An 8043-nucleotide genomic window follows, 5' to 3' on the forward strand; every position below is an offset into this window, starting at 1 on the left:
CCCAGAGAGAAGAGGACCTGTTGGAGCCCACGTATGCACTGTGGAGTCTGGCAGAGCCCAAAGGGAGAGGCAGCTGGGCAGACAGAGGCCCTTGTTTCTGCTTCTCCACCCCCCTCCCCCAGATGTTGCCAGGGAACTGAGGCCAGGGGGCTGGTGGGGGCGGTTGGAGGCCAGGGCTCGAGTGATGATTCAAACCTACTCACCAGCACTAAGGAACGTCTGTAGGCCAGCTGCCCGGAGCTCCCACCAGGCCGGAGGCCAAGGCTTCTATCAGTCCCAGTCCAGGCTCACAGCTCATCTTCTGAACAGAACTGGGGCATTCTCCTCAGCAGCCCCCAGACCTTCAGGAGTCATTGCCTACTTCTTGCAGCTAGCAGCCTCTCCTCCCTTTTCCCCAAGTCCCCTCTGTTTCTTCAAAGCTCACCTCTTCCCCAACTCCCATGTCTTCCCTAAGTGCCCCCCAAGACCCCCCACCCCACCCTTGCATATAGGAACCAGCCGGGAAAAAGTCCTGGTTGGGCTTGGACCCAGCAGCTCCCAGTCTCCCCCAGGGAGGAGGAGGGTGCACGGGGGTGATACCTGTGAGAAGAGAGGGACTAACCAGTCTCATTATTCATCTAGATCTGGCCTGGGCCTGCCTGGGACTGATGCAGCCTCTGTGAAGGCCCAGGCTGAGAATGGGAACTAGGCTGAGACTAGAATGCACCACTTCCCTCAAGTTGACCCAAACAATACAAGGAGGTTACTCAGCCAGCCCCTGGTCTCAGCACATGGTGCTGTGCTTTGGTGGGGGTGCTAGGTTACCCACTTAGTGCCGCAGTTCCCCAGAGTGGTGTCCTGAGGCCCTTATGGGCAGAGGGGCTGGCTCAGCCTCTACCCCATCCTACCCTCTCCATCATTCATGCCTCCAGTCCCGTCTCCACCACCTGGCAGGCTCCCCAGCAGCAGGGACAAGGTCTTTTTACAGTTAGTAAATGTTTATTTGCTGGCTCAGGGCCCCTCCCAAGCAGGCTTCCTCACCAAAGCTCCACGCTGCAAGAAGCCACGTGGGTCATGGAAGCGAAGTCACTAAACTTCCTCCTTGCCCAGCCTGGTCCATGTCTAGCAACTTCAGAGCACAAGATGTGGACACCTTACCAGGGATCTGCCTTATTCCTGCCCTGGTGCCAGCAGAGCCCAGGACAGTGGCTCCCCAGCTTTACCACCAGGGATCACCCTGCCCCCTCCCCCCCCCACCCCCGCATCCCTTCTCATCCCAGAGCCCTTGGTCCCTGGAGAGGCCTAAAGAGGGCTTAATAAAGGACGCTGAAGTTGGGAGGAAGACGGAGGGGTTCTGAGGAGGGAGGGCCATCAGTTGTCATTTAATAGCCACAGGTCTCTGCCCTACCTGAGTCAACCATTCTTCATTCAGCAAAGTGTGTTACAGCAACCTCTGTAGGCTCTGCCAAGGAAAACAGAGGAATGAGGCAGCAGAACTGCAGCCTTGCCTGAAGGGTTCTGAGCACCCTTCTCTGGGGTGAAGAGGGGTCTCCTGTCTCCATCTTTCATTTCAGAGCCACAGCCTGGGGGTGACTCGGGGGAGGGGGATTGGTACCACCCCCAGTGTGGTGTCACCAGCTTTCACAATAATACACTGCCACGGACTCAGCCCATGGATGAGAGTCCCATGCACCTGGATATTCAAGAACGGGGACCAGAAACACACAGAACAAGAACACAAGTCAATGACCGTAAGACCAATCACATCTCTACAGCCTCTTCTCCCATGGACGTAACTCCCTCCAACAAACTTGATCCCACTGATCCTCCCTCGGCAGGCCGCTTCAACCCCGGGAATATCAGGGCAGACTGTGGCCCCAGAGGGACCCAAGGTCACCCAGAAGCATGGCAGGGAGGAGGGTGAGGGGGGCGCATGGAGCAGAGAGCAGCCCAGACAGAGGTGAGGCCTGACCCTCTCAAGGGGCTACCTCAGCCCCACTCAGAGGACCCCACCTCATGGCCAGGACAGCCTCGGCCTGTGGCTCTGAAGCAGTTCAGAAGAAGCCAGAGAGGAAGGGGAAGGTGTTCCAGGGGAGGGGAAAAGAAAGGCAGGGGTGGTTGGAGAAGAGTGTGAAAGGTGGCCAGGAGCCAGCAGTAGCCCCAGACAAAGGGAGTAGTGATCGGGCCCAAGGCACAATGGTTGTACTTTGTCCTGCTGATCCTGACACCTCTGAGGTTCAGGGTCACTCTCCCTGTGTGCGGGGTGGGGGGGGGGGGCGGGGGGGCGGGGGGGGGCGGCGGGGAGCTTCCCTGCAGGGATGAAGAGGTAGAGCCCTTCCGAAGCCCCTCCAAAGGGAGGTGGAGGAGAGAGCCGGTAAGCCTTGCTGTTGTCTAAACATTTCTCAGTGTGGTTCCTCTGTGTTGGAAGAAAGGTTTCTCCCTCGCTCCATCCCCCAAGCCCCAGGCGCCTAGCAGGACACAGAGCTGATCCACCGCAAGGGCAGGAACAGAATATGTTGAATTGGAGAAAGAACTGGGTTGGTCTCCCTCAATTCTCTGTCTATCTGTCCTCTCTCTCTCTCTCTCTCTGTCTTTATGATAAAACAAGGAAGAGAGCTCTCTTTTCCCAGTGCCAATGTTGTATTCCCATCTGGATCTGGAGGTCTGACTCAGGGTAATGATGCCACTTAGGAAACAAGATTAGAGCAGAGAAAGCCCAAAAAGAGGAGCCAGTCAGGACAAGGGGAGGCAAGAGGGAGAGGGAACTGGGACTTCTCTGGGGGTCCCGTGGTTAAGAATTTGCCTTGTGATGCAGGGGGCATGGATTCAATCCCTGCTCTGGGAACTAAGATCCCACGTGCTGCAGGGCAAACAAACCCATGTGCCCCAGCTACTGAGCCCCTGCGCCCTAGGTCCTGTGCTTCACGATGAGAGAAACCACCGCAATGAGACGCCCATGCACCACCATGAAGAGCCTCTCGCCTTAACTACAGAAAACCTGCACACAGCAACGGAGAGCCCCTGCGCCACAGCAAAGACCCAGCACAACCAAAAGTAGTAATACTAAAAATAAATTTTTTTAAAGATGGAGAGGGAGCAGAAGGGACAGGGTAGGGCCACACACTGGGGGAGCGCCCCCACCCACAGAGCCGCAGGCCCCATCTGCCTCTCCTTCACGGGCCTCAGTCGAATCCCCAAACACCAGGCTCTCTCCCTGGATTGCTGCTCCCCAACAATCCCAGGCATGTTCATTTCCTGACGCTCCAATCTTTGCTACCCCTCGGCATCTGACCCCCATCCTGCCCACTGCTGCCCCTTTTTCACACCCTCGCCCAGTCTTGGAGGGAGTCCCTCTGCTGGGAAGAAGGTGGTGGCAGAGGTGACAGCTAAGGTTCTAAAGCCGCATTCTCCCTCCCTACCTGGGGGGGTGCCTGGGAGCTGAGCTGGGTTCCAATCTGTGGGACTTTCCCAAAGCCTGGGGAGCACCAGGCTGTGCTGATACTATAGGAGACAGAGGGCCATCTAAGTAGGGCCAAAGAAAGCGCAGGGACTCTGGATCCAGATGCAGCCAAGTGATACTGCCCCTCTTTGACTGTGTTTCCTCAGGCAAGTTACTCAGCCTCTCTGATCCTCTTCTGCAAAACAAGAGTAAAACACCTCCGTTGGGGAGTTCCTGCACACTGACAGCTGCCCACAGCTACCCAAGAAGGTAGGATGGGAAAGAGGCCCTGAGAGAGACACAGAGAGCTAGGAAGATGCTGAAGCAGGGTGGTCAGAAGAGCCAAAATGGGCATCAAGAAGGGCTTTGGGCAGGAAGAAGCTCAGAATGTTTATTCCACAAGAATTATTGGGGCTTCCCTAGTGGCTCAGATAGTAAAGAATCCATCTGCAATGCAGGAGGCCTGGGTTCGATCCCTGGGTTGGGAAGATCCCCTGGAGGAGGGCATGGCAACCCACTCCAGTATTCTTGCTTAGAAAACCCTATGGACAGAGCCTGGTGGTCGCAAAGACTGAACAACTAACACTTTCACTTTCAAATATTAAATTCAGCCTATGAACCCTGTTTTGGTCCAGACCCTGGGGCTACAACAATGTAGAAGGGGCTTCCTGTGTGGAGTACACCGAAAATAGAAACTCCAAAGGGGCACTCTGGGAGTGGGGGAAGGCTTCCTGGAGGAGGTGACACTAGAAGAGCAGGAGTCTAGCCAGCTGAGTGGAGTGGGGATAGGGAGCAGGCAGGAAAGTGAGATCTGGAGGACGCTGCCAGCTCCCTCAGCTCTCCCAGCTCTCCCCTGGGTGACAGAGCTTTTGCAGAGCAGAGGATTAGGGCTTCTTCTGAAACATTCCCAGCCAAAGTGCATAGGGACAATGCCGCTCCCTGGAGGGGTGGGGAAGTGAGCCCCACACTGGTTTCCCCAGCCCTCTGGGACAGCGTGTCTCTGCCACAGTATTTAACTAAACAAGCAGACACTAGAGGTAGGTCCAGCTTGCACATCAAGCACTGCCGTTGTTTGCCCAGGGGCGACAGGAGGCGGGCAGAGGACACCAGCCAGTGACAAGCACAGGTCACTCAGCCGGGGTGGAGCTCAAAGCACAAAGACCTTTCCTCCAGTTCTGCCCCCCTCCTATCCCCACCTGGTGCCTAGAGCCTTCCCATCTGCCTGCCACAGACACGTGGAGACTGGAAACAGCACTGGGCAAAAAACTCGAATAGGCCGCCTGCAGTGTGACCTCCACCAAGTCAGCCCCCTCTTCGGGACCTCAGGCTTCTTCTGGGTGAAAGCCTCTCCCTAAGCTTTGACGTTCTGTAACAGCTCCGTCAAACACTCCAACTGAGATCACTGATATAAAACGTCGTATCTTGGATTTCCCCTGTGGTACAGGGGTTAAGAATCTGCCTGCCAATGCAGGGGACCTGGGTTCAATCCCTCCAGGAAGATTCCACCTGCTATGGAGCAACTTAGCCCATTCCCCATAGCTACTGAGCCTGCCCTGGAGGACCTGTGCTCTGCAACAAGAGAAGCCACTGCAATGAGAGGGTGGTCTAGACACTGCGCCTAGAGAGTAGTCCCCACTTGTCGCAACTAGAAAAAAGCCCGAATGCAGCAATGGAGACCCAGCGCAGCCAAAAAAAAAAAAAAAAAACCAAACGTCACATATCCCAGGGATTTGTGTGTTTCTAAAGTTTCCTGGGGAGGGCAAGGCTTAACTCCAAGAAATTTAGCACGAATGGTGACATCTGGAGCACAGCACCGGTGGTAGAGGGGAGATGTGATTCCAAGAAACCCCTGGAATCCCAGCAGATAGAGAACTGCTTCTGCTCTTACCTGGCAGGCCAAGACCTCTGTCGTTTTTGAAATGACACATCAGCTTGGAGAACCTTCACTGTGAAACACCCCCGCCCTGGCTCCCTAACCACACCTTCCTCACGTCTAACATGCAGTGAAAAAAGCCAGAGAGACTGGGCTCAGTCTTCATTCTCCATGTCCAAGCCATGAGACTTAGGACAAGCAACTGCATCTGTCTGAGCCGCAGTTTCCTCATCTGTAAAACGGGAGTCCTCGTGCTTCCCTTCTAGGATTATGGGGAGATGTGCAGAGACAGCGACTATGAGCAAAGCTCTTGGCCTAGAGTAGGTCTCACGTAATGTTACTTCTCTTCCCTTTTTCCTGTCCCTACTGCCATGTGTGAGCAAACCCTCAGAGAATGCAAACATACTATCATTTGGCTAAAGTCAAACAGAAAGGAATAGGGAAATGGATTTATCCCATCCTTCTGTTGGAGGGGGAGCGATGAAAGGAAAGAAAGAAATGGAAGAAATCACACGATGCCTGCCAAAGATGACTAGGGCTTAGTTCCTGCTTTAGCCTCTCTTTGGAGCAACTGCGTCAGCAGGCAGTCACTGAGTTGGCTGTAATATAGTTTCCTTCAGGGAAATCCTAGGGGGGAAGAAAAGAAGAAGAAGCAAGTGCCCCCCACCTCTTAGCAAGAAGGGTCCCTTCTCTCCTCCTCTGGAGAGGAGGCCCATGACCGGAAGTCTGGCCCATGACCCAGGCCCCCTAGGACGGTTCACAAAGATAAAGCCAGTTAATGACTGGCCCCCTGAGAGGAGTCACCCCACCATCCTGCCTGCCTTCCCAGACCCAGAAGTGCAGGGCAGGCCATGGGGAGTGGAGGAGACTTCCCCTCAGCTTGCAGGAGCAGCCTGGCCTAACATCCTCGAGATAATTAGTGAAGCAGACAATTAGTCAAGGGGTATCTGTGTCAGGAGGACATGGGGCCGATTCCTGGAAGCCTGGGGGGTGGGGGGGGGGCTGGGGGCGGGTGTGGGAGTAGGCAGACAAAGCACACTCGGTTTCATCTGCCCTGTTGATTGGAATTTCACTTGGGATTTCGTTTGAAAAAGGCTCCACTGCTAAAGAAGTATGAAAATCCCTTCACTGGCCAGAGGACCCGAAAGAGGCCCAAGGCCTTCTGAAGTCATCCACATCTCTTGACTCACAGCTCAGCCTCCCAGCCACCTCTCCACGGGCCACTTGAACACTTCATCAGGACCCAGCACTGAGCCAGGCACCTTTGGGGTGCGTGGGACTTCTGCCCTCTGGAGAGTCAGGTGATGCCCGGGAAGGGTGCTGGCCCTAGGTGTGCATCTAGGGCAGGTCAGTTTCTGGGCCCAGGGCTCATTGTCAGCTCCCCCTCCCCACAGAGAGGGGCTGAGCACCCTTTATTCCAGGTAGTGCCCTCCAGAGGGCGCTGCTTGTGTGACCATGCCCCACTGGGGTCCCCTGGAGAGATGGCTCTTTGCACACGTCCCCATCTGCCAGCCCCCTCATTCAGACTTAGCTCCTTACAGAACACAGCTGGAAGCATCAGGAAAAGTGAAAGTGGGCACACTGCAGGCTGCTGTGCCTGCTCCGGCTTCCCCGAGTCCCAAGACCTGGCCCTGGTCAGCTCCAGCTTTGGGGCACCAGCCGCCCACTCTGTGCCCACCTCCCCGCCGAGAGTGACAGCCGAAGTAGCTAACACCCATGGCAGCCCAGGCAGAGCCTACATGGAGCTCGGGGCAGGTGCCGAGCCAAGCATAGATCCCTCAGTCTCTGGATGGTGGGGAGGCCCAGAGGACCAAGGAAGGGACTAGGGTGGCCAGAGAAGCGTACGGGGAACTCAGGGGCTGGGACAGCAGCTGTTTACCAATCAGGTGGCCGTGCCAGCCTGTACCAGCTGAGCGTCTGCCCTGCCCCAGTCCCCTCTCAACCCTAGGCTGGAATGCGAAGTTCCCAGCTGAGAAGGAGGCCTGTCTGGGGCCCTGGTCAGAATGCCCCCATATATCCTGCACTCCCGGGAAGACCAGGGCACGACTCCCCGCACGCTCCATCCACAAGTGTAGCCCACGTAGCAGAGACCCCACCGCTCACGGGTTCCAGGCATGGTTGAAAAATGGGCAGGTACCCCAGCCAGGATTCCCAAGTGCCCAGATCATGGACGGTTACAAGTAGTCAGAGCATTTTCCTTCCCTTCTGGTCTCTCTTCCCTTGACTATCTCATCTCACCTCATCTCTTTCTCTCCCACCCCTTTCTACTGCCTCCCATCACCCCAGGAGACTTCCTAACCAGTTCTGTTGGCCGAGTGCTCCTCCAGCCAGTCAGAAACCTCAGCTTCTCTGAGACCGCCCCCCAGGGGGATGACCACTCCCCACTCACTGTTGGGGGTGGGGAGCAGGCAGGGCAGTGGGGGATTCGCTAGGGGAAAAGATGGTCTTCACATGTCCCCCCTGCCCTCCAGGGACTAGGGGACAACCTGTAGAAGGGACAGCTCTGAGGAGATGGGACGTGCCCTTGCCCACCAGGCACCAGGGGCGTTGGGGTGGCAATCCTAGAGAAAGGCACAAGCACAGAGAGGGCGGCCAGACCCCCTCCGCCAGGCGCTCAGTGTGACCTGTGCCTTCAGAGAGGACAGAGGTAGGCACTGTGAGTCTGCCCTGCCCCAGCCCCTCACCATTGCCCTGGGGGAGCTGACCCACCCCCCACTCCATGACCCTCTCCCCACCGCGCGTCCGCCGGTCT

This window comes from Capra hircus, chromosome 23, assembly GCF_001704415.2.
Source record: "Capra hircus breed San Clemente chromosome 23, ASM170441v1, whole genome shotgun sequence".
In the NCBI taxonomy this organism is placed as follows: Eukaryota; Metazoa; Chordata; class Mammalia; order Artiodactyla; family Bovidae; genus Capra; species Capra hircus.